Source organism: Equus caballus, chromosome 15 (genome assembly GCF_041296265.1).
Source record: "Equus caballus isolate H_3958 breed thoroughbred chromosome 15, TB-T2T, whole genome shotgun sequence".
Lineage (NCBI taxonomy): Eukaryota > Metazoa > Chordata > Mammalia > Perissodactyla > Equidae > Equus > Equus caballus.
In genome coordinates, this window is record NC_091698.1 from 65,414,126 (window position 1) to 65,437,724 (window position 23,599).

General features: G+C 37.1%; 1 long non-coding RNA gene across 1 annotated transcript in view; it reads left to right on the forward strand.

Moving 5' to 3' along the window:
• The window catches only part of LOC111768216 (uncharacterized), a 43,682-nt gene extending 20,322 nt beyond the window's left edge, over positions 1 to 23,360 (forward strand). The window contains exons 8-9 of the long non-coding RNA XR_002800396.2: positions 19,694 to 19,775; positions 23,334 to 23,360. This is a non-coding gene — a long non-coding RNA (uncharacterized lncRNA). The remainder of the gene's footprint in view (positions 1 to 19,693; positions 19,776 to 23,333) is intronic.
• Positions 23,361 to 23,599: the final 239 nt, after the last annotated feature.

The window sequence follows — 23,599 nt, forward strand, 5'->3', positions numbered from 1 at the left end:
TGTATGCTACTGGCAATTTCAATATTTGAATTTATACATTCGGCAATGAGCTCCTAGTCACATTTCCATTTTTATCTCACATATAAGACATTTGGACTAAATATGTAATACATTCTATTAGGCAATGATATTATTAATTTGTCTCAAATTAAGTGGTAGCTGTTGAAAATTGGAACAACCACCCCCATACCTACACAATTGTCACTGTGGGATGTTTGATGACTTACACAACACTTATTTGCTCAAAACTTTGCCTCACTTACACCAATCAATCCAAAGACCTCACACCACTTCTGATATACCTCTCCTGATATCCCCCTTATAGTGACCTCTGAGTCTAAGCTGTAAGCAACAAATACCATGCATTTTCTTCTTCTACTGAGAATCTATTTCAGAATTGTCTTTGTAGTATTTTTCTTTGCTGAAGGAAATCAACAAAACTCACTTTGGTTCTAAGTAACAGGTTTATTTGTTTGTTTGTTTTTTGCTGAGGAAGATTAGCACTGAGCGAACATCTGTTGCGAATCCTCCTCTTTTATTGCTTAACAAAGATTAGCCCTGAGCTAACAACTGTACCACTCTTCCTCTATTTTATATATGGGGTGCTGCCACAGCATTGCTGACAAGTGGTGTAGGTCTGCGCCTGGGATCCAAACCCACAAACCTGGCTGCCGAACCAGAGCATGCAGAAATTAACCACTATGCCACCAGGGTGGCCCCAGAAACAGGTTTTCTTAATTTAAAGAGGGCGCTTTCCACTGTTTGGAGATTCAACAAGATTCAGCTGAGACCCCTCACCCTGGTCTACATAAGCACTTATCTATGAAGGCCTTTGGCACCTGTTGAGCTCAAGGTTCATGGAACTGAATGAAGAGTGAGTCATGTGTTCAGTGTGAGCTCTGATTTTGTTGAAGAAAAAAAGTTTTTAGAACTCTGAGTTTATTTCATTCTGGGAAAATTAGATTTCACCCATTGCAGTCTTTATTATTCTAAACAGAATTGTCTTTGTGTAGGCAGGCTCTAAGTTGGCCACAATGATCCCCACCTCCTGGTATTTGTGGAGTCCTGTTCCATCGAATGTGGGCTGGGCATGGTGGCTTGATTCTAACAGAACATGGCAAAGGGATAGGATGTTACTTCCAAGAATAGGTTACGATAAAATTATGACATCTCAGGAGAGAGAGATCTCTCACTCAATTCCGAGTGAAGCCAGCTGCCACGTTTTGAACTGCCCTGTGGAGAGGCCCAGGTAGCAAGGATCTGATGTCTCCAGCTAAGAGCCAGTGAGGTCTTCAAGCCTGCTAACAGCACCTGAGTGAGCTTGGGAGTGGATCCTTTATCCTGTGAGCTTTGAGACGACTGCAGCCTCAGCAGACAGCTCTGTGGCAACTTTGTGAGAGAATCTGAATCAGACGCACTCAACTAAGCGATACCTGAATTTCTGACTCCAAAAACTGTGAGATAATGTTTGTTGATTTAAGCTGCTGATCTCGGGGAGGGGAAGAACTTGTTACATAATAATGAATTATATAGACTTCGTACCTGAAAGTGGAGTGCTGCCATATAAAAACCTAAAATGTGGGAGTGGTTTTGGAACCTGGCAGGCTTTGAGGAGAGTGTAAGCGAGAGCTAAAGTGCCCTGAACTCACTTTTCGTAGAAATATGGACTTTGAAGATTCCACCAGTGAGGGCTCGAAAGGAAGTGAGGAACATGCTGTTGGCAACTACAGGAAGGGGGAGTCCTTGCTATATAGTAGTGGGAAGCTTGACAGCTCAACTGCCTGTAGGAACACGGAAGGTAGAAGATGTGCTTTATGAACTGGGTGATCTAACTAAGGAGACTTCCAAGCAAAGTGCTGAAGGTGCTACGTGGTTTCTTTTTGCTGCTTATAATAAGATGGGAGAGGAGACAGAGAACTGAGGGAAGGAATGCCAAACAAAAGGAGGCAGGCCTTGATGTATTTGAAAATTCTCAACTTTCTTCCAGACAGCAGGTGATACTAAAATCATGAAATGTATTCTGAGCAAAGAATGAATCGAGGATGCTGCCAGGAAAACATGATTTAGAGATAAAAACAACTGTCTGACTCTAAAATCTTTTGTTAAGGGCTCAGATTAAAGGAGATGCTCTGGAGTACTATTCAGTGATGCAAAAGGCCCTTTTATATATATAGAGAGAGGGAGTATTTAATATAGAGAGATTAAGTGTGTGCCTCACAGGTTCTCTCAATAAAAAACAAAACCCCAAAGAACTCTTGAATAGATTTATGAATGTGACTTTTGTTTAATGCAGTGAACCCCAATGAGATGCATAGGAGGCTCACAAAATTTTTGAATGAATTGTATCAACAGAAAAACTGCCAGCTTGGACTGAGAGGAACAGACACAGTACGAATAAAAAGAAGCAATTGGGTACCCCAAATTTTACTACACTATCCACAAGGTTGGAGACACAGATTCCAGAAACAAATATCAGGCCTATTCTTTTTAGTTCACTGATTTTCTTTATAGATTTCAGCTTCCTTAATAGGAGTTACTAACCCACAGACGGGGTAAATGGCACCTACACCCCAATAGAGTACTACTGTTTTGTGGACATCAAACTTTTACTTGTTTCCTTCACTGTAACTTAAATTATGTCTGAATTATAATTGTCAGAGACTTTAGGAATCCAAGATCCCCTGGGGCCTTTTCGGACAATGTCTCACTGAGGCACATGACCAGGAACTTACAAAATGAAGTCACTGTAGACTGTTCTGGAGAATTACTTAGAGGAAATAGTGATTCACTTTTTATCTATGTCATCTGGGTGATGGTTTCTACAATGGGGATTATACCATTGGAAAAGGTAATCAGATACTTATCATTAATCTTACTTTGCGTTTTAAATGATAATTTCACAGCTCTCAAAGCTCAAAAGCCAAGTCTAAACTATTTGGCCCAAGTGATAGCAGAAAATTTAGTAGCTTTAGACTTTCTATTAACCAGTCAGGGTGGTATCTGTGCCATTACCAACAATTTGTGCTGCATTTGGATAAATACTATTAGTCAAGTGGAACATTCCTCTAAACTGAAGGAGTTAGCCACTTGACTCTCCAGAGTAGATCCTAATAGATTCTGGACATACTTTCTTGTCCTGAGTTCAGCAATTTCTGCACATGGCTTTGAAGCGTTCTACAAAATGCAGTCATCACTGTTCTATTTTGTGTACATCTCCAGTCTTAAATGCTCCCATGCGGCCACTGTTATACCAGATGACTGGATGACTCATCTTCTAACAAAAGAAGCAAAAGATCGGACCCTGCTTTGACTCTAAGCTGTTTTTTTATTAGATTGATGATATCAGAGATCATGACAGTGCTGTAGATTCAGAAAGAGACTGCTTTTGTTACCAACCCTTTGGCCTGGCCAAAAGCTAGTGTGACCATTATCAATTATGTAGTTAGAACCACAGAATATCATATGACTTGCATAACACTTCCATCTTTACTCAGAACCTCACCTATTTGCATAAGTCCTTGTCTTAAGAAATCAACCAATTCAAAGACTCACTCTCCTTCTTGTATGCCAACCTAAGGATTTCCATTCAATCCTTCAATAAAAATTGTGTATTCACTTCCTGTGATGAGATGCCAATTTACAACTGATTCCTTAAATTCTCTCTTGCTGAAGTAAGAGAATAAAACTCAATTTTCTGATATCATATGTATTTATTTAAGGACTAGGCTTCTTACCTTGTGTCACTAGAAATATCTAAAGTTAATTTACTTTGTCATTGTCTAAATTATGCTTTTTAAAGTTTTTACACAACTTTGACTAGCTAGTATTGTAATTTTTCTTGGCGTTTTGTTTATAAAGAACTTTTGAAGGAGTGGTGATATCAAGAATTGTGAATAAACATACTTTTACATTGAAAAATTTAAAAATAAAAACTATTTAAAAAGGCAATCTTTAACCTGTTGTTAATTCTGCCACTAGTATTAAATAATTATTTGTAATAACTTTCCCTCTAATAAGCCTGAATATTTTAATGTCGTGTAGATAAGACGTGTGTATAATAGATTCATCTGTGGTGTAGTTCAAGGATCTAATCCTTGATATTAAAAAATGTCACTATATCACAAAATCTTAAATATGATTTAACCAGTTCACAATTTGTTGGATGACTGGTGTGGGTGTGCACTGCTCTGCAGCCAGTGAGTGGTACAAGAGAAATATAGATAGCTTCTCCTTCAAAAAATTACCATTTTGTTAAGAATCCTAAACAAAGACGTGAGAAACAATGACCAGTTTTGGATTTTCACAGGATCAGAACATATTCAAGGTGGAAGAGCTATTTAAACATGTGAAGATGAATCACCAAAACTGACCCATAATGACACCAGCAGAGTTCATTATTTTTTGATGGTCCCCTTTTCATAAGTTATCTAAGTTATATCTGATTTGGAGGCATAAGGAGTACACACAAATGGTGAAATTTTCAAGGTTTTTAGATTACCTATTAGAATGACTATGTTTCTTTTATGAAAGTTTAACTTGATTCCTTTTGAAGCATTGATCTTCCATTTTATAAATTTTATTCTCCCTGGCCAGCCTCTTTCTTCTTTTAAGTGTCCTGGCATACCATCAGATCAGAAATACTTGCCAAATGGAATTGTTGAAGATTTGCTTCCCTGAGTCTCCATTTCAGATTCACTTTTCATGTCTAATTAATACTAATTTCCTGCCTACTTCATGCTGGGGTTGTTTCTTGACAATATGGTGGTGTTAAAAAAACATTAACATTCCAATATAGGTGTAGATGTAAGAGTTTGAGAATCCTTTCACATAAACACTTTGGCAAGGTAACAAAGAGTTGGAAAAAATAGTAACTGTGAGAAAAGTTAAATATATTGTCAAAGTAGGTCATTTTGTATTCTACTTAAAGTTCAAATAGGGCAGAGAACATTTTTGTGCTGAATTAATCCTGTTCTATCAAATGCATACCAAACCCCCAGGGAAACCTGATTATGTAGCTTGAGAGAATATGCTAAGAGGTCAATTGACTCCTTTCTTAGGTTATGATCATCATTAATGATAATGGACATTCTGTTCTGGGACGGAGGTAAGGGCATACTTTTTTATCATCCATTGATGTTATTGAAAATGTTAGAGACATTTATAATGAGAGAATTTTGGAGCATCTCAGGGAAGGTGGCTAGAGAAGGTCAAGTCAGCATAACAGACACAGCATCCCACCATTCAAAGGTGTTTGGCTGGAGTGTGAGTCAGAGGGAAGATGTATTTGACAGATAAGAGGTTTGCCACTTTCATATTACTCACTTGTGTGCCTTCAATATGCTCGCTTTCCATGGAAATGAGTTTTCTTTCTGTGTTCTTTCATCTGTCCTAGCTAGAAAGGTGAAGTAAATAAGAGTTTTGCAAAACCTTCAATTGCAGGGAAAATTAGGAGCCAAGCTGCAGAACACAAATCCTTTGTCTTGCATACGCACAGTGTGTGTCCAGTTCTGCCTGAGAAGATGCTTGTGGAGCCAGAAGACCCAGAATGAAGTGTGGTCAGACAATAACTGGAACAATATTTGTGGAATCACTGAGTTGAGGAGAAAAAAAATGAAGGCTATAGCTGGACAGAGCACTGAAATCAGAGATCTAGGGAATCCGGTCCACATTTCAAACTGAAGGGGTGAAGCAAAGGCATAAATGGAGAGAGACCGTCAGGATCAATAGCATAAGAGATTGAGAAATTGGGAAAAGGAGCAAGAAATGTAGCAAAAGACCAGGCAGTTTGCTCTCCAAGCATCCAGTAGGTCATTTCTATGGAGCTTATAGGATATAAAATTTGGCTGCTGTGTGAGTGAAAGATCCTCCAAATGACAGTGGCTGCAACAGGTTAGGAGCGTTATCTCTGTTTCATATAAAAGTCTGAGTTGGCACTCCAAGGCTTATATGGTTTAGTACGGGGTGGGGGCATAGGATTCTTCTATCTTGTGTTCTCCTTGGTGAAATGATCATGTCATCTGTGTTCTCGGCAGAGGAAGACATGACAGAAAAGAGCACACGTAAGGTTTCTTAAGGAAGAGTACGAAAATGACTCACAACATTTATGCTTACCTTGTACTGGCCAGAACATAGTCATATACGACCATGGTTAGCAAAAAATGGCTCTGAGAAATGTATTCTTATTCTGGGAAGCTATGTGCCAAACTAAACAGGGGGGAGGGGGAGTTCTTTCACTGAAGAATAAAAGGAGAATAGATATTATGAAAAAATTAATCCTGATACAGGATTAAACTGGACCAAAAGCATTATAATTACATCACATGGCAAGTGGAGCACTGAAAAGAAGCAAAATGATTCATAGTCTACGTAGGTAACAGTAAGTGGAATGCTTCAATTATTAGAGATTCTCTCTATCTTTGAGAAGGAGTTGGAACTTAGAGTACAAATGAGGATGAGAGAATTCAAGTCAAAATCGGAACTGTTGATATCATAGTAAAATTCTCTCTGTCCTTTTAGCAAATGAACCTCCAATGTTCAAGCATCTAGGAGCTTTTTAACTGCTGTGAAACATTCTAGGACTTTGAAACAGAGGTCTAGTCCTCATAATTTATTCTGCATGGAATACAAAGCATACTTGGAGAAAACTTAAACCCATCTCTCCTTATGGTATTCATGCATGTGCAAATCCACTTGAAAAACCTGGTTTCCCTGAGGAGATTGAACTGGAGTAAGAGAAATGAGGCCTCTAAGAGAAAATCACCATGAGTTAAAGAATTTGGCACAATGGACTAGACTGAGCAGCAGAGCCTAGATGTAAAAGAAAGCAATGTTTCCAAACACAGTATGAGACACATCAGACCAGCTCCTTCCTTCCCACCTGTAGTGTGCCAGTTCTTGCTTGCTTTGGTCTAAGGGGAAGATCTCTGCACTAAGGGATGACCATCTCACTTTTGTGAGCTCCTCTAACAGAACTGACCATATGAAGTGAAAATTGCCTGCTCTCTGCAAAGGGAGAAGAGAACTGAAAGTTAACAGTGTGGAGAAGGTCCAAAGCCCTGCCAGTGAAATGAGCAAAACTTCTTTAGAAACAAAATCCCAAGTGTTGAGAGCAGTGGAAATCAGAGTGGAAGAGTATGGAGCTGCATATAACAGGTTTGAGAATCACAACCATTCCTGGAAACCCTAGATTCTGAGAGAGAAAATTTGATAATAGGATGCCTGGAAAATTCTCAACTTCTGGATAATTGTCTTGGATGCAAAGTTTTGGAATTTGAATAGTATTCTAAATGACAAATCTATGTTCGTTGGTGGGACACAACAAAAGTAATACAGATGAAAACAAGAATGAGTAAAAGGCTGATCTGTCAGAATTCAGGTGAGTGCAGAGTCAAGACCTAGGTGGGAAGCCAGAGCATATGAGAATTATAGACTAAACTATTTTGATGCCTTGCCTAGAAGTTTAAATTGAGCATTAGAACTCTCTTCCCTGCCAATGCCATCCTGGTGTTCTGTTTAGTATGCCACGGTATTCATTAAGTGAGAGAGGAAATGGAAGGGCTAAAAAATGCCCAAAATACAGCTCAGCCCTAAATTCCTATAGAACAAAAACCATGTGTACGTGGTTTACTGGGACCACAGAGTGAAAGTTCCTTAGTCAGATACACACTGGGCATTAGGCATATTTGAATGTGGAGGGTCAATGGGTTGGTCACATGGAAATCTCATGGGAAAGGCAAATGACTGAATCTTGAAAATATGCCATGGATTTTAGGATTAAGTTTTCTATGTTGATAAGGAAAAAGATTGACAATAAATGTGATTGATAAAAAATAACCCTCTCACCCAACTACGGAAAAATTAAGTTTAGGTATACAAGCTTGTTTTAAGAGCAAAGGCCATAGTTGGAGGTTAAAGGAGGCCCATTGAATGTGTAGGAGCTTAATAACAATGAGATCGTCTTTCAGTCCACTGAAAATTCTCTCAGGTTAAGTTTTTCTAGAAGAATTTCAATTTTACCCTTTCTTTTGAATATGAGTTTTGCTTTCTAAATTGACTGATATTCCTTGTTTTTGAAAAAATTTTCTTTAGATATATATTCCAGCTCATTAATTCTATCTTTAACTATGTCTTATCTGCTTAACACATCCATTGTTTTCTATTTTTATTTCAACAATTATATTTCTTATTTTTAAGTTTCCAATGTACTGGTTCCTTCTCAGTCCTGTTTCACTGGATGCTGACTATTTTGTTTCCTTGTGTCTCACAGGATTCATACATATCTGGTTGGTGCTCTGTATTGACATTTCCAATGTGCAGTTCTTGGAGGTCTAAATATAATGTTTTTTTCCCCACTGATTTTTATTCATAATGGCTTTTCTCTCATGTGCTTGATAGTCTGTAACTGTGAGCTCATTGTCTTATTTTAATTATTGTGGTCTGTTGGGCCCATATTAGAAAATATTTCTCTCTACAACGTCTTCTCAAAATATAATGTGGATGAGAATCCCTCAAGGAATTTATTAAAATACAGATTATAATTCAATAGATCTGGGTTGGGATCTGAGAGTCTGGGTTTCTAATCTGCTCCCAGATGATGCTAATGCTGCTGGTTCTCAAACCACATTTTGAGGAGCATGGGCTTAGAATTGCTTCCATTTCTGTGTCTGCTGGTGATCAGAAGCTTCTACCTAGAAACTGGGGTCACATTAACTCCCATCCACCTTGACCTGAAACAGTACTAGAAGCTGTGCTACCCCACAATTAGCCCAAAGATCAGTATCCTGATAGTGTCAACGTTGTTAGTGTTTGTTTTTGGTGGAGTCCTGGATCTCTCATCTGTAAATCTGTCCCTAGCTCCATGCCACTCTCTTACACTGCTGAAGATTTTTGTTTTGGAGGGAACATTGAGAGTTATTCCTGTTAGATCAATGATACCATAAAATATGTATCCTATACGACACATAGAGTCCTGTTGCTGAAAGGTCCCTAGAGCACACAGACAGTAGTAAGGCCGGAAACAAAAGTCTGATTTACCTTTTTAAGACATTATAAAAAAAAGTTTGTGATGGAACCCTATCTATTTACTTCTTGTCATGACAATCAGTGGAGATAATAGAGTTGGAAGAGCATTGATAACGATAATTATAGAAATATATAAATGTAAGGTGTAATATTTTTTGCGATCATCTGTCATTCTCTGAAATGGGCAATTCATGCAGTGCTGTTGTAAGACAAAATGGTGCTTGATCCTCTTGTCTCCTATTTATGGTCTTTGAACTGAGACATTTCCTTTGGGTCTTTGCTTCTTCTTTCAACTTTGCTCATATCTAAGCTCTCATTATAGCAACAAACTCATTTTACCATAAATTTTTTTCAAACAGTTTTTCTCCATAGAACTCACACTATTAGTAGGAAGCAAATTATTCACACAGGCAGGATTGTGTTTCTTAATGAAATGTGATCATAGCACTGAGTTGGGATAATTTATATTTAGCAGTACCTCTGGTTCAAAAATTCCTACATGTGCCTGCTTTAAACAATTGGTTAACTGGTAACACTTTTCACTGGCCTGGGGCAAGCAATATCATACCCACTTATAGAACAGGTAAGTTAAGGTGTGTGCAATTCAAATTGGTAGTTCTCCAAAGCTTCAAAGCAGTATTCCATATATAAGAGCTTGTTTTTAGCAGCTAACAAGCAGACCTCATAATGCATGCCAGGTGTGCTACCCTCTGCTCTCCATTCCACTCAGTCATTAAAACATTGCTGAGAGTACATTTCTCTCCAGAAGGATTTTCCTAGGGCTGTATCCAGGTGCATGAAATAGTTAGGAGGACCACACATATATTTGCATTAAAATTAGATTCTGATTTGCATATCATTTACATACACCTACACAGACTGTGCCATCTATTCTTAGGTAGCTTTTAGCAAAACACTATTTATTGCTACCATTAAGGTTGACACCTCTTGATTTTTCTCCTTTACTTTCATCCTCACCCAATCTTTGACCCCAGAGTTTGACATCAAAGAAATCTACAAAGATGGTGATGATAGAGAATGCAAAATCTTCCTGCTGGATTTTGTGTGAAGAACAAACAAGACATATTTCAAGGAAACTTTCAACTATAGATCCAAATTATACATTGCTTTTTTTCTTTCTTTGGAGAGGTAGAATTGAGATTTCCTTTGATGGAGAAAAAAATGTGCCAGAATGTTAGTATTTTAAGTATACAAATTTAAAACACTTCATGAAGTGATTAATTTATTTAACAAATATTTATTGAACACTATAATGTTCAAGGGCTTTACTAGGTATTAGGCATTCTGCAGTGAACAAAACAAATTTTAAAAAAGTCCTATTCTATAGAGTTGACATTCTCGTTGCTGAGAATTGGTTTGGGAAAGGGCAGATAAACCAATAAATGAGTAATATATATAGTGTTTAAGATAGTGATCAATTCTAGAGATAAAAATGATGTAGGGAAGGGGGACAAGGAATGTAGGGTGTTGGGACAGGGAGGCCACAGTTTCAAACAGGGTGGTCAGAGAAGATATCTTTGAGTTTTCATTTCAGTAAAGACTTAAAGGAGATCAGAAAGAAAGCCATGTTGACATCCAAGGAACATTAGTGTCCTTGGAAATTACCCGAAAAACTTATCAAAATGCAAATTCTTGGGCTTCTCTCTCAAAGATCTGATTGAGGAGGTCTCAGGTGGACTCCAGTTATCCAAGTTTTAGTAAGTATCCCAAGAGATTCCTAAGCAAATGTTCCTGATGCAACAAAATTTAGAAGAAGGTAAAGATATTTCCCATATATCCCCTGCCTCCAAACATGTATAGCCTCTCCCATTGTCAACATCCCATACCAGAGTGGTGAAAGTGGTACAGTTGATGAACCTACATTCACATGTCATTATTACTCAAAGACCATAGTTTACATTACAGGTCACTCTTGCTGTTTTATGTTCTATGGGTGTGAACAAATTTATTTATTTTTCTCATTTTTTTCTAGGTTTATTGAGATATAATTGACATATAACATTGTGTAAGTGTAAGCTGTACAATATGATGATTTGACACACATATAAATTGCAAAATGATCATCACAATAAGGTTAGTTAACACACCCATCACCTCACATAATTACCATTTCATTTTTGTGGTGAGAACATTTAAGATCTACTCTCTTAGCAAGTTTCAAGTATATAATACAGTATTAGTAACTATAGTTACCATGCTGACCATTAGATCCCCAGAAGTTATTCATCTTGTAACTGGAAGTTTGTACCGTTTGACCAACATCTCCCCATCCCCCGCCCACCCCCAGTAACCACCTGTTGTCTTGGGCCCAGCTTATCAATCAGGATGCTGTCAGCTAGAAAGGCCTAAGGCACTCACTTGGGCCCATATTACTTGTGGAAACCCCACTGACGTTTCCTTGACTAGAGCCAATGTTGTGGCTGGACTGGATCTTGCGGTTGTTCCTATGATTGCAGGATTCACCTCAGCAACAATCATCAGGGAACTTTGAAGAACAAGATTTATTACTCACAAGTCCTGAAGGGGACATGGCACACCCAAGGGCCACACAGCAAGTGTGCAGATAGAAAGAGAAGGAAGAAGCTCAAACCTGGGGCTCTGCTTTTATTAGGGTCTAGGCTGGGGTGTCTAGGGTTTCATGGGTTCACTCTCTATTAGAGAATTTAAAACATAAGAGCAGGAATTAGGGCACAGGAAGGGAATGGTGGGGTCACTCAAGTGGTCAGTTATCTAGGTGACCCAGGGCTTTCTAAAAGGAGAAATTCATGGGTAGGGGGAGCCTGGTTTCTCAAAATGGCTCTCCTTGGTTTTGGATTCCACCAGAGTTTCACAATCTCCTACTTGGATCCCAAAGCTCCCTCAAAAGTGCGTTTGTCCATAGATGGATGACAAATTATTGTTGAGGGGGTGCTATGAATGAGGGATGTCTTATTTGGCCATCTTTCTGACCTGGGCAAATTTATAATGACATATATCCACCATTATAGTGTTATAGAGAGTATTTTTACTGCCCTAAAAATCCTCTGAGCTCTGCCTGTTCTTCCCTCCCTACACCTAACCACTGGCAACTACACATCTTTTTATTGTCTCCGTAGTTTTACCTTTTCTACAATCTCAGATAGGTAGAATCATATAGGATGTAATATTTTCAGATTGGCTTCTTTCACTTAGTAATGTGCATTTAAGCTTCCTCCTTGTCTTTTCATGGCTTGATAATTCATTTCTTTTTAGTACTGAATAATATTTCATTGTTTGGATGTACCAGAGTTTATTTATTCACTTACTGAAGGACATCTTGGTTGCTTTCAAGTTTGGGCAATTAGGAATAAAGCTGCTATAAACAGCCATGTGCAGATTTTTGTGTGGACATAAGCTTTCAACTCCTTTAGGTAAATATCAAGGAGCATGATTGCTGGATCTTATAAGTATGTTTACTTTTGTAAAAAACTGCCAAACTGCCTTCCAAAGCAGCTGTACCATTTTGTGTTCCCACCAGCAATAAATGAGAGTTCCTGTTGCTCACCAGCATTTGGTTAGTGTTAGTGTTCTGAATTTTGACTATTGTAATAGATGTGTAGTGGTATCTCATTGTTTTAACTTGCGTTTCCCTGATGACATATGATGTGGAACGTCTTTTCATATGCTTGTTTGCTATCTGTGTATCTTCTTTGGTGAAGTGGCTGTTAAAGCCTTTGACCTATTTTTTAATTGGATTGTTTGTTTTCCTATTGTTGAGTTTAAAGAGTTCTTCTAAAATTTTGTTTAGCAGTCCTTTATCAGACGCATTTTTGGCAAATACTTTCTTCCAGTCTGTGGCTTATCTTCTAATACTCTCGACATTGTCTTTCATGGAGCAGTAGTTTTTATTTTTAATGAAGTCCAGCTCATCAATTTTTTCTTTCATGAATTGTGACTTTGGTGTTGTATCCAAAAAGTAATTGTCATACCCAAAGTAATCTAGATTTTCTCCTTTGTTATCTTCTGGGAGTTTTCTAGTTGCACTTTTTATTTAGGTCTGTGATTCATTTTGAGCTGATTATAGTGAAGCGTGTAAGGTCTGTGTCTAGACTAATTTCTTTTTTTGCATGTGGATGTTCAGTTCTTCATCACCGTTTGTTGAAAAGACTATCTTTGTTCCATTGTATTGCCTTTTCTTCTTTGTCAAAGATTAGTTGACTATATTTACGTAAATCTATTTCTGGGCTCTCTATTCTGCTCCATTGATCTATTTGTCTATTCCTTCATCAATACCACACTGTTTTGATTACTGTAGCTGACTTTTGAAGTCAGGTAGCATCAGTTTTCCAACTTTGTTCTTCATATTCAATATTGAGTTGGTTATCCTGCATCTTTTGCCTCTCCATATAAACTTTAGAATCAGTTTGTCAATATCCACAGAATAATTTGCTGGGATTTTGATTGAGAATGCATTGAATCTGTAACCAATTTGAAAATGACTGACATTTTGACAACATTGAGTCTTTCTATTGATGAACATGGAATATCTCTCCATTTATTTAGTTCTTCTTTGATACGTTTCACATAGATCTTACATATATTTCACTAAATTTATACCTACGTATTTCACTTTTGGGGTACTAATGTAAATGGTAATGTGTTTTTAATTTCAAATTCCATTTGCTAGTTGCTGGTATATAGAAAAATAATTGACTTTTGTATGCTAACAGTGTATAATCCAACCTTGCTTTAATTGTTTATTAGTTGCCGGAGATGTTTTGTTGATTCTTTCAGATCTTCTACGTAGATGATCATTTCATCTGTAAACACTGACAGTTTTATTTTTCCTTCTCAGTATGTATATCTTTTATTTCTTTTTCTTGTCTATTGCATCAGCTAGCACATTCAGAACAATGTTGAAAAGCAGTAATGAGCAACATCCTTACCTTTTTCCTGATCACAGTGGATAAGCTTCCTATTTCTCACCATTAAGTATGATATTAGCTGTAGGTTTTTTCATAGATGTCCTTTATCAAGTTAGGAAGTCCTCCTCTCTTCCTAGTTTGCTGAGAGTTTTTATCATGATTGGGTGTTGGATTTTGTCTAATGCTTTTTCTGCATCTATTGATGATAATATATGATTTTTCTTCCTTAGCCTGTTGATGTGATGGGTTACATTAACTGATTTTTGAATGTTGAGCCAGCCTTGCCTGCCTGGGCTAAATGTCACTGGGTCATGGTGTATAATTCTTTTTACGCATTGTTGAATTGGATTTGCTATCATTTTGTTGAGGATTTTTGCATCTATATTTATGAGAGATATTGGTTTGTTGTTTTCTTTTCTTGTAATGCCTTTAACTGATTTTGGAATTAGGGTAATTCAGGCCTCATAGAATGAATTAGGAGGGATTATATCTGTTTCTATTTTCTGAAAGAGATTGTGGAGAATTGGTATGATGTGTTCCTTCAGTGTTGCATAGAATTCACCAGTGAACTCATGTGGGCCTGCTGATTTCTTTTTTTTGAAGGTTATTAATTATTGATTTCATTTATTTAATAGATATAGGCCTTTCAGATTTTCTATTTCTTTTTGTGTGAGTTTTAACAGATTTAGTCTTTCAAGGAATTGATCCATTTCATCTAGGTTACCAAATTTGTGGGCATAGAGTATTCATACTATTCCTTTATTAACCTTTTAATGTTGATGGTATCTATACTGATGTCCCCTTTTTGATTTTTGGTAATAGTAATTTATTTCCTATTTTTTTCAGAATTAACTTGGCTGGAGGATTCTCAATTTTATTCTTTTCAGAAAAACAGCTTTTGGTTTTATTGATATTCTCTATTTGTTTTAAAATTCATTGATTCCTGCTTTAGTTTTCATTGTTTCTTTGCTTACTTTGGATTTTATTTGCTCTTCCTTTTCTATCTTTCTAAGGAAGAAGCTTAAATGATTTTTAGATCTTCTTTACAATAATATGCATTCAATAGTATAAATTTAATTCAGATTTAATTCTTATCATTGCTATTCTATACGTAAGGTGCTTTTTTCCTAAGGCTTCTTTTGAGATTTTTTCTTTATTTTGAGTTTCCGAAGTTTGAATATAATATGCTTAGAATTAATTGTACTTGGTGTTCTCTAAGATTCCTGAATCTGTGGTTTTGTGTCTGACATTAACTTGGGGGAAATTCTCAATCATTATTGCTTTTCAAATATTACTACTTTCCCTTTTTCTCTTTCTTCTCCTTCTGATATACCCATTATGAATATGTCATGCCTTTTATAGTTGATGCCCGGTTCTTGGAAATTCTGTACTTTTTCTCTTTTTTAGTCTTTTTGCTCTTTCCTTTTCTAATTTTGAAAGTTTCTATTTTCATATTTTTAAACTCAGAGATTCTTTCCTCAGCTATGTCCAGACTACTAATGAGCCCATCAAAGGCATTGTTCATATCTCTTACAGTGTTTTTAATCTATATCATTTCTTTTTGATCCTTTCTTATAATTTCCTCCTCTCTTTTACAGTATCCATGTATTCTTGCATGTTGTCTATTTGTTCCATTAAAACCCTTAGCATATTAATCATTTAAAAAAAATTCATGATCTGATAATTCCAGCATCCCTGCTGTTATGTGACTCTAGTGCTTTTTCAGTCTTCAAACTGTGTTTTTTCCTTTTAGTATATCTCGTAATTTTTTTTGCTCAAAGACAGACATGATGTATTGGGTAAAAGGAACTGCCCTAAATGGGCCTTTAGTAATGGAGTGGTAATGCGGGGGTGGGGGTGCTCTATAATGCTATTACTAGGTCTCAGTGGTTTGGTGAGTCTGTGTCCCTGAACTGTGAACTTCACCAGTGTTTTCAGTTTCCTTTTTTCCCACTTAGGTGGAACAGGATGGCTAGAGGAGGCTGGAATTCGGCATTTCCCTTACCCTAGGTAGTTTAGGCTCTGATAAAACCCCAGCAGATGAGGCTCTGGTTAACAAGTTTCTCCTAAGAGCTGGTCTTGTTAAGAATAGCATGTTCTGGTATATTTCAAAATGGTTACTTTTTCCCTCCTCCTGCTGGAAGCAGGAGGAGATTTTTTTCCAATATTCATTGTGAAAATCTGATAGAGTTCCCAGAGGGAAAATTCACAAAAGTGTGTGTATAAAGGGGGCTCCCGTATCACTAGGTCACCCTAGAGATTTTAACTATAAGACTTGTCCACACTACACCTCCTGCAATGATAGTTCAGGTTTTCCTGCCCCAGCACTGGTTCCCTGAGGTTTCTGCTCCAGTAAATTGTGATTCTCTGTATCCACCTGCCTATCTCCCTAATTTTTGTGTCAGTGGTTTGTTCTGTGACCTCACTTATCTGACAGATCTAGGAAGAATTGTTGATTTTTCAGTTTCTCCAGCTTTTTACTTGTTGTTAGGATGGAATAGCACGTTCTAAGCTCCTTACGTGCTAGACTGGAAATCATAAGCTATACTTTCATTGAAAAGTCTCTTCAGTACTTCCAGATAACACTTCTTGACTAAGGGAAAGAAAGAATTTGTGGATCTCTTGTAGCCCTAGATTTCAATCCTCTCCTGGTAGAATATGCAAGGAATATTACAAACTCTGAGAGGGCTGGACACCTATCCTCATCCCTAATGGACCCTGGATGTAGAAATTTTGGTGAATTTCCTAGGACTATTTGACCATGGTAGGCTTTTTAATTGCAAATGTTATGCATTGGACTGATGGAGGGAAGCATGTCTTAGGACAAAGATGGTAGAAAAATAAATGTAGCAAGAGTGTCTCAAATTTCAGCTAATTGCGCCATCTATTTCTTGCTAGGATCCTGATGCATTTCACCATAATATCATATCCCATAAATTATAACTCAAGATACATACGGTTTAGATAAAGAATCAAATCTTCCGTATAGGACAACTCTGGATGATGGATTGAAGAGAGTGTTTAGCACCCTGGCCAATCTCGGATTAAGACAGCCTCACTGTTGCTACTTTTTCCTCTTCATAATCTCACCTCTACATTTACTTACAGAACGCTGATAAACACATGTGTTCTCCTGGAGCAAAAAATAATTTGATTTCAACCACAATTACAAGCATCTAGAAAGTTCTGATGAAATGTAGGGGGAAAGAAAGGTGGAATTTATTAAACTTTATTAATTTCATAGCCAATTTATCTTAGGCTCAGAACTCATCATAATATTCATGATTTTACTGGCAAATCATTACATCCCCAAGTCTCATCCTTAACATCATATTGAACCATCTAACAATTATTCATGGTGTCATCTTGGGAGACAGCTCATTTCTTTCAGCAGTGGTGTCTTAAGTACATGCTACATTCAAATTGCATGGTGGTTAAGTTACTTGAGATGCCTCGTCCCACATGCACCTTCCCTCCGAGTTATTCCATCTTTCAGGGCCCAGTTAAAGTCTTTTCTTTTCCCTGAAGATTGCCTAAACTACTTCTGTGCATATTGATTTCTCTCTTCTCTAAGCTCTCAGTGAATAATTTACCACGTTGTTGATATACTATCTCTCATTGTCTACCTTTTGTCAAATAAAATAAAAATCAACATGTATTTATTGAACAAAATATTATTCTAGTTCTTGTAGGGAATAAAATTAATATCAGAAATTATCCCAGCTCTTAAGGAGTTTATGATCACCTTGGAAAGGGGAGATAAAATCAACATAAGAAATTTAAAGATTTAAAGCATTGTCAAGAAAAGGGAATTGGTATCACAGTGAAGAGATATTAAGCGCCAAATGAATGATCCAGACAAATGCTATCCAGACAGGTTTGGGTGGTGGAGGGCAAAGAGCAGAGTAATAAGGAACATCTTTACAAAGGAGACAGAATTTGAGCTAGATCTCGAAAGGTGGGTAAGATAATGGATAAAAAATGTGGGGAGGCTACACTCGTTAGGAAGTATTTGTCCATATGTTCAAGCTTCATTTGGCCCTGTCTGTAGAGTTTTCACCAAGACTACAGGGTGCCGATTTATTCTCTTCTAAAGGCAACAACAAAGTTTCAGTAATATAGATGTAGATCTATGAGGTATCAATAGTTGATTGTACTTCCTCCTCTTCTCCTCCGATGCTATCTGCATCTGACAGCTTGCTAGGCACATAGTGTCCAATGCAAAAGTTATTCTACTAACAAGGATTATATTATATGAATCATAATTGCATTTCTAAGTCATTTAGTTTGTTAAATTTTTAAAAAATTGAATTTTCTTATTAAAATGTGATATAAATGAATTTACTAACTAGAACATTACCACCCCCAGAAAACTTGTCCTCCAACAGAATTTTCTGTTAATTACCAGGAGAAAGTTCTTTCTCTACTGAATATAAGGGATATGTCCATATCAAATAAAGGCTACTTATGAGCATGAAAGTTAAAAAAATATATGTTCTTCCTTATCCACCTTACTTGCCTATCACAGTTCTTGAAATAACACAATTAAAGTCTCTTTCCTTGGGTTCTGAAATAATATAATCTAGAAATTTTAAACTCTCCTTTTCTATAATTTTCAGTTTTCTTGTCTACCAAAGTACAGTAAACCTCTTTCGAGGCATAGTGGTTTTTTCTTAATGAGTAGCTGATTCTTTTCTCTCTCTTTCCTTCTCTTCTCTGTCTTATCAGTAAAGGGCAAAGGCAAGATGATTTTTCTCTAGAAGCAACTCCTTATAGATACCTCAAGCATTAATGTACCTTCCTACCTTTTCCTATCCTTACTTTCTTTAGGCCAAGTCTCAAATCTCATAATTCTGTGATAATTAGAGAAGAGTATGGGAAAATTACATGATAGTTTTCCCTGCTCACCATTTCTTAAATAATATCCCTATTTGACTCCTGCCTGAAGAGACAGAGACATCTATGTTTTATTCTTTTTGATTGAATTTATCACATAGCAGCTGGCATAGGCATAAGAAAAGAAGCAGGCCTTCACTGCATGGTTGATCTGATAGCTTTCCCTGAAGGTCCCATCATGAGTGAAACAAAGGAGAGTAAAATGAAGGCTAGGCAGAGAAGCTGGTCTAAACGCACGCTAAGTTTAGGCTGAAGAGAGAGGTCCTTTCCTTTTACATGCTGCCCTGAAGCTGGCAGTGGCATCTCTTACAGTTCTTGTGACTTCCTGTCCATGGTTGTGAAGAGACTAGCTGAGTCTGAAATTTCCCTGCAGTTATGAGACAGGGTCATTTCTCCGCTAACCTTCTCTATGATTTATCATTTGAATCTCTTTCCATTCTATGCTTTTAGTCTTTCCATTTCCACACACACACACATCTGTTGAAAGCCTTCCTCCTTTCAAGCTGAAGACTAGGAAAATTATCCCCAAGATGCGAAGTTTAATCGTTGAACAAAAGTGTAGATTAATATAAAAACTTGCATCCCAGAAGTCAAAAAACTATATTTCAGTTTCATATTAACCGCTAACTAAAAATCTTGGCAGAGTCTCCAACTTCTTCATTTATGAGTTGGAGTTAAAAATACTTGTCCTACTTTCTGAGGTTATTTTGAGGGTAGATTCAAGGATAAGTATATTTGAGTATTTAGAAATGTTAAAAACACATAATCAAGGTGTTAATTATTACAGACACACTCAAATATCTTTATTTAAAAGCAGCAAGTTAGATAATATTCTAAAATCCTTAATCTTCCTATTTTGCATCATGGAAAAGATCACTGCCTGAAGTAGTGAATAAGCAAACACTGCAGCTGAGGACATAAATGACGGTACTTGCGGAGCTATAATGGGAAAATGTGAGTATTCTCTCTGATTCACAAAACCTGTTGTTATTTGTTACTCTCCCTTTTAGTCTCATCCATTTAACCAAAAAGCATCAAACATTCCAAGTGCCCTTTTTTGAGGGCCAAATGACAGAAAGTAAAGTAAGACATCCTATGTGCCATTGAGGGGTCCACATATTGACAAGATGACACATCTGCAAAGAACCAGAGCTCTCAGCAGGCAGGCGGTATTTCCCAAACTGTGAGTGAGACAATGCTGGTATGCCACACAATACCTGATGCTGTAGAGGAGGCAAAATTTTACCTCTACCTTCTTAGTTTTCCACTGGGGCTGAGAATTAAATTGACGTAAGGCAAGTGAACAGGAGAAAAGCATACAAATTTATTCTGTTTTACATGGCCTGGGAGCCCTAATAAGGAAATGAAGACGCAAAGAAGTGGTAAAATCTAAATGTTTTTATACTGGGTTGAAGAGAGAGGCAATTGTGGAAAAGTAACTAAAACATATGGGGAGGCTAAAGGAAGATAAGAATGATTTTAACAAGGTCTGTTTGTACAGAATTCTCTCAGCTTCAACTTCCTGTCCGTGGTTATAAGAATATCACTTCCCTCCTGCTGTAGAAGGACATCTATGTGAGAGTTTATCACTTCTTTCAGTAAGGAAAAGGGGGAGGGTCAGAGCACCCTTCTTGCACCTGCTGTTTTTTTAAGTACCTTTAGCTCAAAATAATCCCTAGGCTAAAGGGGCATGTTTTAATCCTATTTCAACGCTATCAATCTTTTGTCTCTTAAAATCGATGTATTGTCACCTGTTTTTAAGAAGAAATGTAAATAAGGAGCTTCGATTTCAAGTTTGTGGCGGGAGCCCAACTATTTGTCTCCCCTCTCTTGTAAGACCCCAATAAAATGAGATAATATAAATCTATAATAATAAATATAACAGGGAGGTCACCATTAAAAGAAAGGAGATTTTAATATATCTTTGGAAGATATGAAGAAAATATTGAGCCTGTTACCAGATTAAATAAAGTGATAAAGTTGCAGTCCAGAATAGAATAGAACCAGGAAGAATCCCAGAGTCTTAAATTCAGAGTGAACAGGTGTCATTGAAAGTAGAAGGGGAAAAGGTATTGAAGAGTGGAATATGAGGGGGATAATTCAATGTCTGTCTATAGAAGAGCTACACCACTTGCCCTCCATTCCTGTACTTTCCTTCTCTGTCCCTCCCATCTTTGCAAATGGAAAATGAACAGCCTACACCACTCAAAACCTATTAACCTGCTACTCTATGCAGTTTGCCTGTTTGCTGACGTTGGAAGGCTTACGGTAAGTTTCATAGACTTGCACTACATTTGAAACTCTTGAAAGAGGCAGCCATGAGGAACTCAAAAAGGAAAGGATCCAGAAAAAAACATTATAGTAGTGTAGTGTGAAAATAGAAACATCTCAGATATAGTAGTTCCTAACAGTGTAACTGAAAGTTTTTGCAATGCTTTACTATGCCTTCTTACTCAATTCTCAGGATATCTTTATTTTCTGAGTAAGAAACCTGAGATTCAGAAAAAAACAAGGGAAATTTTAAAGGTCAAGTGATTGGTACGCAGAGCATCCTGTGCTAGAATGCATGCTTTATGGACTGTACACTCATCCTCAGCTCCATCACTTACTACTCCTGTGTCCTTGGGCAAGTTACTTCACCTCTCTAAGCCTCATTTCCTTAATGATAAAATTGGAGTAATTACGTCACTTACCTCATGGAGTTGTCAGAAGATTTAAATAATACATATGAAACATTTAGAACAATAGCTGACACTTAGAAAGCTCTCAATATGTTGGTCATATTAGCTGACTTCACATGGTGATCTCTATACCAAAGGCGGAATTAGAGCCAACTCTAGGATAGAATAACGGATATATTTTTCTTACAAAACTATACAATAAGGTTTTTTTTAGATCTCCAAAAATGTTTCCCCTCAATTTATCAAAATATGTAACAGAATATTTTGAATGTTAAACTTCCTGTGTGTACTTATTTATTTGTGAGTGTGCATGTGTGTATATACACACATACATACATATATATCCAATTTACTCAACTCCAAACAATGTACATATGTATATATAATTTATGTATGTATGTTGTTTAGCTACTGTGTAGATTGGTGTTAAGCAAACTGGATGAACAAATCCTAAAAAGAGGAAAAAAATGTTATTCAGGGATACAATTGTACCCCAGTCACTGAAGAAACAGTGATTTAATATACTCTCAGTGGCTTTTCTCCTTCATGGAGGCTGCAGGAAGAAAGTCATCACAAAGCTTGCACAGACAATGGACATATGTTAAAGTAACAATGGAACTATTTGGAGCAAAGTTTTAGGAATACTATATATTACCCCAAAACACTTCTGCCCTTTTATCTCTTGTATGGAATGTAAAAATAACAAAAGGAGTTTTATTTCAAAATAATCAATTTCATTCAGAGGCAAACACTTTATTCTTTTAGGATGTTTACACATTACCAGCCCCTACATGACAATACCGGAAATTGCTTCCGTCTTGGGCATAAAGTTTCGAGTATAAACTCAGGGGAAAACAGATGATCAAAGCTGCTAGCAGTATTTTGGGAAAAATACAGAGAGAATGGCTGGGTCTCTGCTGGAATGGAGATAATATCTGGCTAAGAACCCAGATCCTGTGCGAGCAGATTGTGTCTTCCTAAATAGTTTGAATACCTTTTAGAGCAGTGGGCAGAGCCAAAGGCAAGACCAGCGCAAACCCTTTGCTCTTTCTGACGTTATGCTTGGATCCCAAACCCTGTGCAGTCCTTGGGTTAGGGTGCTTGGCTTCATTTCACACCCTAGAGGCAGGTGTAAGAAACTTGTTCCTCAAACTCTAGAAAGGGGCTCATTCAAGGCAGACAACCCCAGAATTTTTATGGGCCAAGATAGCCTCTAGGTAGGATCAAACCTACAGCAGCCAGCAGAGTAAGCCTAAAAGACAGAAAAACCACCTAAATATAGAGATTGCAATGCTTAGCCTAACAAAGTAATGTCTTTGCACTTGGTCTTTCCTACCCTTGATTCTCAATACCTCCCTTATTTGGATTGCAGAGGACAGAATAGGGAGCAGAGAACAACATGAACATGTTTACTCTGAATGGGACGAGGTTTAGGAGCTGTTTCTTTCCTTGTGATACTTCTCTTGTTCTCAACATCACCTGCTCCACATGTTGGCATATGGACCCAATGCAGAAGTTTAAGTTAGCGAGATCTTAGGTGTGGTTTTATGACTAAACTATGGTCTTATTGCCCAGCCCCTCTGTCTCTCAAAACGTTAATGTTTATCTCTCAATCCTTTTAGTTTCCCTTTATCAAATTCCTATCATTTTAAGAAACTCAAGCAAAATTTCACTATTTATTTATTAAAGATTCTTTTGCCTCTTAAGAATAGCCAATAAAATACAGTAAAATAAAGATTACTATGAAACAAATAAAAAGCAACACATACGTATATTTTTGCCTGAATAAAATATTCACAAATGGTCTTTTGCATGATTTTTTTCCCCTTAGCAAATAAAGAAGTTCTGCCTTTATCCTTAACCTTGGATATTCCTCAAGATTGCTGTTCAGAACTGTGTCTCTTCCAGTCTGCTCTAAAGCTGGCATGGTAAGCTGCTTCTACATAAACTGGATCAGTCATATTCATTTCCAGTTAGGGTTTTTAGATCCACTTCTTTTAATTTCAGTTGATAAAGTATCAGAAGAAATGTCTTCTTGACCACTGGAAAACACAGAAGGCAGAGATTTTACTCGTACTTACCATTTTCTCTGGGTGC